The sequence below is a fragment of the Pogonomyrmex barbatus genome, unplaced genomic scaffold, assembly GCF_055798465.1.
Source record: "Pogonomyrmex barbatus isolate J1 unplaced genomic scaffold, ASM5579846v1 scaffold3, whole genome shotgun sequence".
NCBI lineage: Eukaryota > Metazoa > Arthropoda > Insecta > Hymenoptera > Formicidae > Pogonomyrmex > Pogonomyrmex barbatus.
The window spans coordinates 6,508,135-6,520,210 of NW_028297127.1; positions in this window are offsets into that span (position 1 = coordinate 6,508,135).

The following is a 12,076-nucleotide window of genomic DNA, read 5'->3' on the forward strand; positions in this document are numbered from 1 at the left end:
TATATCTTTTACGTATTCATTAATCATTAAACCTAGTAATTTAATATTATGAGAGGAAATGTAATATTTAGACACAATTGATAAAAATTTAAAACACAGAGAAAATCTAAAAAAAATTTTTTAAATTGCAACAAATTTTTAGAAAGTAACTTTTTAACATTTTATTCCCGCAAGAAAAGTAATTGTTGATTAAAAATTTACGAAAGGAGAAAAGACATCGAAATATCTATAACTGCTACTTAATTTCTATGTTGAGGAACGAAATGCTTTTCGTCATTCGTGATATTTCCACAGCCCAAGGCACCTTAAGATACTGGACTTTAAATTGAGTTTTGTTTCTAAATTCTCTCTTTTGACTCTAACCCTTTTAGCAACTCGGCCACCTTACCTAGCGCCAAGACGTCCCTGACAAAGTAACGACCGCGTTTACCGCCCGTTACATAATTTTACCTGACGGCTCGGTCCCGCGAGGAAGCGCCTCGTCCGTTACGCAATTTCTTCCACGTACCTACGGGCATAAGGACAATATGGTCGAGCGAATCGACGATGCACGGTCCGTTACATGGTATCACTATTCCGGCCAGCGAGACAGGGGTGGTGGCGCTTTATTAACAGGCTGCAGCAACGGATAACGAGAACACGGGGATCCTTCTTCCATCGGACCTGCCACTGACCCCAGGGCAATATCCTACGTCGCCCCGTCGACGACCCTAAATTAATATTCAAATCTGTACACGAACGGTTCCACGCGCCGCCTTGCGAGGATCCTTCCAACGGACGAACGGACGGACACCATTGTCGTATCCTCGTGTCGTCCTCAAGTGTCCTCGTTGATCGTCCAGCCTCGTTCTAGGATTCGTCTGATTCGATTCCCCCCATTCGCGACCTTCTCCCTTACGATTCGCTGGCCGAGGTCCTTTCGCAGGATTATTGTAGAGAGCTCTTTCCTTGTTTCTTTTTTTCCTTTTTCTTCTTCTTTTTTTTTTTTTTTTTTAACAAAGCATCGTTTCTCATTGGTCGACGTCCACTAGTCGACGTTGACAAGCGATCCAATTATTACGTTCGCGGCCGTACGATTATCTCGTCGATCGATGTAATTCTAGATCCTATGAGAAAGTTTTGTGACGACTCACTTCGAAGAAACGCGTGGTGCGTCGTTTGGCCATTCAGAGTGAAACTTATGAACTATTACGAATCTTTATAGAAGTATATTTTAATGCAAATGGAAGTTGAAAGAAAAATTAAATGATATGCGAAAAATTGTAAAATCACTTGATGGGACAAGTATTTTCAATTAATCTTAAAAAAAAATTGTAGAATAAATAATTTAATTTGATAATTTTGATTTTGACCCATAATCTTTAATATCATTTTACTAATCAGAACATATTGAATAAAAAATTTGTAAAACTAAATATTATTCTAAGAAAATTAATTTATAAATATGTAATAGAGAGAGAGATAGATAGAGAGAGAGAGAGAGAGAGAGAGAGAGAAAGAGAGAAAGCGAGCAATTTTTATTGATTTTCAAGTTCTAATCTTAACTGAATTTATAGACAAAGCAAAATTAATTGTTTTTGATTATTTTTTAACACAATAATTAGTTGCATCTATTTGCCTTGTTATATTCAAAAGAAAATTTATTTTATTTATTTTATTTTTATAATATTTTTATTTCGTTTTTATTTTTCGTCTCTGATGTGATGAGAAAACCGTACCACGAAATCCAACATATATTTGTACTTCTCATGCTTTTTTATTTTGCTATAAGCGACGTTTTTTTCGCGAGGTCGTGATCTGTAGCGAATCTTCTTACTTTCCTACATTTTCCATGGTGCGTGTCGTTTGAACCCGCAGCATATATCGTGCATTCGCAAAACGAGTGTCACCGAAAGGAGCATCGAAACGTAAAAAAAAAAAAAAAAAAAAAAAAAGAGAGAGAGAGAGAGAGTCGAATGGGATAGAACAAGATCCGAGAGAGGAATTCGGCGTAGCGAGTAAACATCCCTCGTTGAGGGCTCCATTTATGGTCAAATTGCGGACAAATGACCGCGTCTCAATGTGCAGTTTTTCGGGGGTGAAAAAAAAAATAGAAAAAAAGAAAGAAAGAAAATGGAAAAAAACAGGAGCGCAGAAAGAGAGATTGTCGTTCCCTAAGTCGGGTTAGCCGCGCGTCTCGTGTAAACGAATTTGGAAGAAGCGAGGGAGCGAAGGAGAGAGGAAATGAGAAAAGTAGAAGGGGAGAGAAATGGAAAACGGCACGCAGGCGCATTGTCGTCGCGACGAGTGGAATCGTGAAATACGATCGGCTTTTAGTAAAATGAGACCAAAATATAGGGTGTCGGGCTGCACCGCGCCCTCTTCTCTCTCTCTCTCTCTCTCTCTCTCTCTCTCTCTCTCTCTCTCTCTCTCGATCTACTCTTGCGTCTCAACGTGACGTATATTTTTGCTCTTTTCACACAAATAATACGGAATGTCCTTGAACTGACCATTTTGTCTTGTTCTTTTGAAAAAGTCACTGCATTGTAACGTGATGAAAAATGAAAAATGAAAAATGAAAAATGAAATTGTTCGTGATTGACTGATCGAAATCGTCTCTCATTAGATCTTATTATTATAAAATTTTGCAACAACAATATTTTATTGACATTCCGATAAAATTCCGTTTATAAATGTTTTGTTGATAAACATTGAATGTTACAAGCATTTCACACATACATTTCTTTAAAAATAATATTACTATTATTTTTAAATGTAATAAAACATAAAGTATGTATTTAGTTTTAAATTATTAGTCAGGTTTTGTTAGAAATTTTGATAAAAGTGAAGAAAAATAATATAAATTGTGAAGATGAATTCTATATATATCTGGATATATTCAACCATGACGAAATTTTATGGAAATATCTTTTAGAATATTGGTTCTCAATTGAAATATGTATATTTAAAGCTCCTAAAATTTATGATTGCTGGTCCTAATAACTAATTCTAAAAATGTCTCAAATGTCACTTTTCTTTTTTAGTGTATTTGTAAAGTTTTATATATATAATATTTTTACAGTCTAAATTTTATTTTATTTATATCTAAAGACAAGTGCGACATAGAAATCTCGAATATTTTATTTATTACTTTATATCTTTCTAATAAATTAATATTTTTCTATATCTTTATAGGAATATATTTTCCAATTTTATGTATTTAAAGCTTTACGCGATAGTATATGTATTGCGTTTACATGTTTAAATTTCATTTTTAAATGTATCAATATTAGGTATACGATTGAGCATCTTCGAAAAACAGTTTTCCTTTCTTCCCGTAACCATTCTTGGTAAGTCTAGAGCCAGAAAATTCTTTCTACGAGATATAGTGTCGGTCCTCTTTCAACCGGCAATGGTTCTCGAACATTGTTTGTTCTTGTCTCTTGTTGAAGCTTTCTTTAGTCGATCTTATTATGAAAGTCCGAAAACGGACTCCCACGAAGAGAAGAAGATCAGGAATCTTTTATCTAAAAGACTTATTAGCCGATCAAATGTATGTGTTTCATAACTTTGAAATTTTAGAAAAAAAGATGAAACGAAAAAGTTCTTGTAAATTATTATTATATTTCAAAAAATATTTAAATAATGAAGCTATTCACATATTCACATCAAGATATTCTCCGAGAGTTGAATTTACATTAAAGAAATATCGTTTTCCTTGTGACAACGTTGATGTTTAATTACAGTGCATGTACGAATAGTACGTAGCATCATGTATCTCGTGCAATATTGTTACTCAAGATGGGAATTACGGCGATAAACCGAAATAATGCTGATAAAACATGAGGAGGTGGTATCGCAAAAACACGACAGATTTAAATATTCTTTTCTGTTCTGTTAAATATTCTTTTAATGAATCTCGGAAGTCGAAGATCAATATCGATCGGAGAAGAGAGAGAGAGAGAGAGAGAGAGAGAGAGAGAGAGAGAGAGAGAGAGAGAGAGAGAGAGAGAGAGAGAGAGAGAGAGAGAGAGAGAGAAGACATGTTCCGTCGAATCTTATTTACGAGGCAAATTGATGGTCCGGAGTCTTACTGAATGCGGTAGTCCTTTTTTTCAGACATCATTACACCACAACGGCAGATGCAGCAGCAATAACACCGACAGTAGCAGTAGCAGTAGCAGCATCCCTCTCGGTCACCCTTCGCGAAGCCACGAAGAGAAGACCCTTCTTCTCCTCATCTATCCCCCCGCGAGCGGAATGGTGCCAGAACAATCTTCTCTTTATAGGAGACATACGAAGCCATTCGAATCCTGGGAACCGTTTTTTTTCCCTTTCTCCTCCTTTGCCTTTCTCTCCTTCGTCGTCCCGCTCCGTTCTCCGTCGCGTCTCTGTCTTTCGCCCGGCTCACAATTATTTTCACAGCTTGGAATCCGCGCACAAACAATACTCGCTCTCCGGTGCGTGCGCGCGACCGATGCACCGGAAGCCGAAACCTCCTCGAAATTTGCCATCATTCGCAGCCGTCGAGAAACGTGACGTCGGCGTTATCGTGAGGCTTAACGCGGGAAAGTCCGTAGGATGTTCGTAGGACGAAGCAGCGGATGACTGGGCTTCGCTCAGCTGAAGCTCCGAAACGAAGTTAACAATATTGCTCTTGATGAAAAATACACCGAAAGATTGATGCAGCACAAAAGATAAACCGACACTTAGGAAAAATTAAAGATTACGTCGTTAGTTATTTTTTTACGTCACGAGTATTTATAGTTTTGTAATATTTATTGGTGATGTAAGGGAATCTGTAAGGGAATCACAATCATCAAAGTTTCGTTCTATATTTCTCGCTGTATATATAAAAAATGAAACATACAGATACTCGCACGTTCGCCAGATTCTTTCTGCGTAATTCGCGCTCGTCGATTTTAGCAGGGAGAGGAAATGAACGGCGCGTTATCTCGTTATCGCAATCGCTTAATCGCGGACATTTAAATCTTACGCATTCGCATAACAAGTTTAATTAATGATATATAATTTAGCCTAATGAGGGAAAAAGATGGATTTTTCTCGCAAATATAATTACATGTATGTTTTTTATGATATCATTTTATGATACGTATCTATATTTCTTTATTGTAAGTGCAAAATTTGCTGTTGAATTATTTTTAGACAATTTAAAAAAAAATTGGATCATTGGAATTTATATTCGCGCGCGTGTAGGTTGCTTGCATATCATATCTTTAGAGAGGAGCAATTCCGAGAGACAGCGGTAAACGCTTCTTTCTATCTCTTTTTTTTCTCTCATTCTTTGCGCTAATGTAATGAAATATTTTCACCGTCCGTGATGCACTTAAGCCCGAGACAGCCGCGGCTCGCGCGAAACACGACGAAGTATGTTAATGCCGCTCATAAAGCTCCGCAACAGGTTCATTTCTCCGAAAGGCTCGGCGCTCGCGAAAATCCACGTGGAGATGCGTTCGCACGTACGGCGGCCGTTTATCACTCGGACACCTGAAAAATCTTACGAAACCGTGCGTTGTATGCGGCTTCGGGGCCGTTTTGTTAACGAGCAACAACGTTGTCTCCGATGGCGGCGGTTTTAGAAGACGGCGCACTTGTCGAGATACGAGGCCAATTTTCATTTCGTTATTTTTTCCACTTACAATTTTAATTCATATCCGACTTACAAAGATTCTTTGAACATAATAATTTCAATCTTTACATTCAAATTCCGGTTGAAAAATAAAATTGAAATTCAAATTTTCAATCATTTTTGTATTCTACTTAAATTTGCAATTTAATTAATAATAATTCAATTATTTTTCCACAGTTTTTCAATTTTCTAATCTTCGATGATTTTCAATGCTGGATTATTTGATGCGCGATTCAAAATATTATGGCAAAGTGAAAGCTATGACTGCACTTCGAATGAATAATAGGATCACATTTTACGCTTGCGGAAGTGATCTTTTGATCGCGGGACAAGTATTAGTTCGCTAGTATGCGGATACCAAACCCGAACCCCTTCGTTAGCGAAGATACTCGGACTAATCTCGCAATCAATCTTGGGGTAGGCACGGTCAGAAGGCAACAGCTGCCATGTCGGAGTCGATGACGTCACTGAACGCGAAAGATCACTCCCTTGCAGCATCCTATTCGGAGTAAACGACTAAGGGCGACTCTGCCGCGCGTTTCTATTTTCCCACCCTTCGTCAGCTGACGGCATTACCCTGTCCGCCTATCTGAAACAGCTGCTTACTTTTAATCGTCCGTATCGTCGACGAGATAATAACTTCGTTTACTAGAGTTGAGACTCATCTTCTTCCGCATCCGCAAAGACCGCAGTACTCTTGACCTTTTCAATATTTCCAAGTTAAAAATTTATTTTATATTTATAATCTTCATTTTGTGGATATTATTCCTTTATTTAACACAAAAATTATAATCTTATATTTCTTATATAACCTTATTTCTTTTATATTTATTTAGGTCTGTTTTTTTGTAGTTGAACTAGTATATACTTGTACTTAAAATATATATTATAAAATAGTACTATAAAATAAATATATGTTTGAAGTTTAGTAAAAGCGAGAAAAGAAATTTTAGTACAGTTCAGCGCAGGAACGGAAAACCTTTTGTGGTGTTCTTAGCATAACGAAAATACTAAAAAGAAGAAAACCGCATGATTTTTTAAATAAATTTTCTACTTATAAAATATGGCGTGTCCATAAATTTTGAATGGCCCATCACCGAGCTGTTGTTAATTTACGTTGTATTTGCAGTCACATATTCGCTTTTATTACTTGTTTGGAGAACGAGAGACCCTGTCGTGGTGACCTACAACCTCGACTGGCGTGGCGGATTACACGCTCGTGTCTCACGGGTCAAGATCATCGTACGGCCATTAGCAGCGCTGGCCACCTCATAATCCGTCGACACATGACCCTGGCTGACCGGAAAGACACCCGGAAGGATCGCCCGTCTGCAGCCGGAAGACCAGATCGCCGGACATCAAACGAGGAACGTGCCAATCCTGTCTTGCAACGATCTCGTCTTGTGCCTAGGACCTGAGTGATATACAACTTTGATGTCTTATTTTGTCGCGCAATCTTGATGTCATAAAAAGCTCTAGCAGTTATAAAATATCGCAATTACAATTAAGAAACAAAAAGATTTATAAAAATACTTATATATGCTACTCTAATATTTTATTACTTTATTTTATTTTGTTATTTTAAAATATATTATTTTATCATTTTTACTTTACTATTATTATGTTTCTGACGAACAATTATTCGAAAATGTCTGTCAACTTATTCGAGAAAAAATGTAGGAGAGACGTACAATTATTGATGGGAAAGAGAAATATTTTTTCTCACATGGGAGACATGAATTACATTATGAAAATGTTATTGTAAAAAGTGTAGTGTTATAAGATAGCGAACAGTGTAGTGTTAACAATAGGAATAATTTACATTACAAGTTTCTGCTTTGTTAAATCTCACTATCTACGATCTGCTACCGTCTGCTCTCCCGATTATTAGCGACACTTTTCAACTGGCAGTTCGTTGACACATGACCCAAGGCGACGAAGGAGTCTGTCCGTGGATAACTAGCTCGAAATGAAGAGGTCACCGGTGCGTGCCGATCCTGTTTATCCACCCGGACCAGATTTTGAAAAACCTTTCGCCGAACCGTCCACGCGCTCGCCGCTGACCCCCGACCGACGCCGATCCCGGAAAAAGTGACCGTTGACAATGCCTCCACCTTGACGAGACGGCGTCCTCTCGGTGAAGCGACTCGCACGACCAGGCAACCTGCGGTGCGCGTGCTGAACACCGATCGCTCGCGAAATGGAGCGATAACTTGTTTCCGGCCCGGAGGACTAGCCGGGAGAGAGAGAGAGACTAGGCTTCTCTCGTGGGCCCCACCGATTAGTCTTCCCTCGACTACGATGACCCTCGTAAGTCCCACGGAATGACCTCTCCTGATTATCACCGACCGCGCTTTTAACTCACGGTAACCGCCACTATCGCGGAGCGTATCTCATATCGTAACGCGAATCGGGGCTCACGATCGAGGGATCGGATTCGGCGAGTAATTAGTCCGGTTATTGCGAAGGGCCCTTTGTCGTGGTATTTATGAGTACTTCGAGCACGACTCTGCCGGTTCCTTCGTGGCGGTGCTGCGAATTGCTTCGCGAGTTGCTTCGCGGCGATTGCAATTTTGTTAGAGATAGGTGTACCGAGCGATAAGTAACGATGATAAGATTGAAATCGAAAATGTTGTTACAGAGAGCCGTTTTGACATCCGTTTCTTTATTCGCTTTTATTCGCATTGTTATCTTCGTCTTATTTAATTTTTAGGATTTGAATAAATTCTTATGTCAAAAGTATTCTTAATTCCTAAAAAAAGCTTGAGTACAACAATTTTATTTTTATCTTAAAAATAACAAATTCTACTTGGATTTAACTAAATTTAATCTCTCTTTGTGCATTTAATTTTAAATGTATCTTTTCCTCAGTTGATGTTAAGTTCATGGCTACTATTATCCAGGATTATTTAAATTTTCCCATAGAGGTACGCTTGCTACTATTTGCATAGGTCCTGGCATATATTCATATGCCGAAAAATAAATCGCGCCAGGCGATTTTGACAAGCAGCGATTTTAGTAAGCTTAGGCAAGATGTCATAGCGAACCCGACTCATAGTATAGGCACAGTTTGAATTAAGAGAACTGTGACACATGGACAAAATCCTCTGACAGAATCCCTCGCATTTTGCATCCATGCATATGCGAATGTTTTGTCCCTTAACTTTATTGTGACTAGTTCCATTTTATATCACTTTTCTTCTCAATTTCTCTAAATAAATGAATAAATCAATTTGAGTTTAATGTGAAAAGAATCGAGGATTTTAATTTTTACGCACAAAAATCTTTTTTTATATTCAAAAAAAATTACATGGAAATTTGCTTTACGTAAATATGCATCCATTTAATTTATGCAAAATTGTTATCTTTTTGGAAAAAATTATTTCTGCGTTGATGATATCAATTTGGATAGTAATTTATATTTATCGTAATTTTTACACAAATATATTATATTACATGTTTATAATTATTTGAATAAATTATCAAATTAAAATTAAAATTGAAATTAAATTTTAATTTAAATTTTATAAAGTGATAAAAGCTACAAATTGTTTTTAACTTCAAAAAATATTCAGAATTAGTATATTTATTAATAAAAATAAATAATAAAAATACGTTTTGAATTAATTAATTACTCATTCTCTCCTTTTTCCATAAATTTTTGCGAGACTTAGAGTTGTTAGAAAATAATTTGTAGAACTTTATATGCATTTTAATATATGCGGTTTATCTTTAGAGCAATTAGAGAACCATTTGAACGTGGAAAAATCACGTTTTGCTTTTTGTGAACGGGGTATGTTCACTTTAACTTTCTTTACCTCTTCATATGGTTGTCATCTATGAAACGATACCCTAATGGGACTTTGACAAGGACCTGTTCGATGGTCAGAGATTCAGATGAGAAACCGGAAGTCGAACGTCTGGGGTCAGAACGTAAGTTAGTAGTCGTCAATTTGAGTTCTGGTTCCGAAACGAGTCAATTCTTCGTGGCGATCGACCTTTGTGCCTTGTAGAAGGGATCAATTCATCCTGACCGATGAAAGGGAAAATCTGGCACCACCTGTACCTTCCACAAACGACCGCGCATTTATTTATACGAAAACAGGTCCTTGAATAAATGCGATGAGGAGTGGAAAGTGTTGAAAAATTGTATTTTCTATAATCCTTATTTATTTTGTTATAAAAATCTGACATCTATCTTTCTGACAGATTTAATTTTATATAAAAATAAAAAAATAAAAAATAAAAAAATGCACTTTTTGTTACAATTAATAAACGTTATTTTAACAAATTATATTATAATCTTTTAGATTATTAATAAAAAAAAATTAAAAAATGGTGATGTATGTTTGAAATATAAACTATTATTAATATGATTATTAATATCGGATCATATATCTCAAATTTAAGATATAAAATATACATCCGTCAAAGAATATTTGTAAATATGTATTTCCCAAGAGAATACAGAGTAACAAAATCATTGGCTAACACGATTAACATGATTTATTCTTAATCTATGCATATCTTTTTTTTTTTCACTCGCTAAATGGATGTAAACAAGTTTCGCTAATTTCAATAATTATTCTCTCCGCCTCGATTAACAGACCGCCAATTTATTCCGTTAATTGCATTCGTAGAGAGGATGCAAAAAGATCGCTAATTCTCTTATTAGGACGACGTGAATTCGTGGAGTTCTCGCTTCCGATCCTTCAGGTAAAGATGAGCGTCGAGGATGGCTCCTGTTGCCGGTTGTTCTGTCTGCGGCACAATGGCGTCCTGCCGCGAGCGCGCATTATGCCGCCCAATGTTTCCCCGCTTCCAGTTCGCGTACACATGTGCACGCACTCGAGCGGTATCAGCCGTAACCCGGAAGAGAATATATGTGCCCCTAACCGTCTCCCATTATACAATCCCCGCGCCGATCGAGGGGCGAACTTATTTGGCCGCGGCGTCGATCCCCCCGGGGGAAGGGGTGCAACCGTGCACCGTAGCACCTTCCGTCCCGAGATGTTTCACAGGGAGAACGAGAGGGAGGAGAAGAGGAATGGGGAAGAGTCATTGACAAAAAGAACGGAGTTTACTGTCCGGGACAGAGATGGAGAGGAAGGGGTAACAAGTCGCAGGGATGCTGTGGGAATGTTCTCACAGGCGGAAAAGATCACCTGTAACCATTGTGAACGACATCCCTTTCGGTGGAGGAATACACTTACCCCCAGCGATCGGTGTCGTCTGTAGTCATGATAATCGGGCGATCGGGAAGAAGCTCTCATTCGAGTTCTAAAAGCACGATACTCGTATTTTTCCGAGTAAAGAATTTCCTCCAGGACACTCGACACTCATACAGTGAGTTTCGGTAAGATTGCGGAAAATCAGAAGAAAACGCGATCTTAGAAAAGTAACGTGAGTAAAAATGTACGAGATATTCATTTGTTATTTTATCTTTGATCAATTCGAATTATTATTTAATTTTATAAATGCTATTACATTTCCGATTTTAAGATTATTTTAGCAATAATGCCGAATTCATGACAAGAACAGAGGGTTTATCGTAAAATGAAAATTAAAGAGAAAAATTGAAGTTTCTACTTTGTTTTACATCGTACATTTGCTTCTCGAATTTTTGCTGTTTGAGCAAACAAAGTTTTCAAGTCTTTTTCTTCTTTCGGCGAAACGCGATCGACAATACTCATAATCTGCTCTCTCAAATATTTGTTCATTTGCGAAAATAGAATTAATTGCCAGGCGAGTCGAAAATTTTGCGCTGGTAACTTCGTGTTGCAAAGCGAGAATATATCTAGCGAATCGAGGCTTCGTATCTTTTCTCGCGCACCAAGAAACACGCGCAACCCTTCGGCCAACGACGGGCCACCCCTTTTAATTTTAATTTCCTAGCAAAATCCCTTCTTTTGTAAGTAGAGCGAGCGGGCTAGTCGATTACCGGAGAGAAACGGGGCCGACGCGGGCGAGAGGAGGAAGACAGATCTGCTTTGGAGAAAGTGACAGAAAGAGAGGAGTATGGACGAAGGAGGGGAAAGATGGGGAAGCGACGTGAAGAGGAGCAGCCTCCTCTCCATTTTCCACGCACATCATCCCTTTTACATTTTAATTTCTCCCCTTTTACGCCGGCTTTCCGAAGCGTCTTCCGTTTCGTTCTCGCCCTTCCAGAGCTAGGTAGCATCCCTTTAACATTATAATGTTCCCTCTCTGCGTTCGCTGATACCTCCTTGTCGCCTCCCCTCTCCTCCCTTGCTCTCTTTCTCCTCCCCTACCTATCTCTCTGTACCGTCTCTATGTCTCTCGATTTTTTTTTCTGCCCCTTCGGTGGCGGTGTAACGTACCGATTTATGGGTTAGCAGGCGAATTCTAAGGAAATGTTATGCCACCGACCTGGAATCAATGTAAAAACCGTTGGAGGCGGTCGAACGCGTCGCCGAAGTGCAGTTT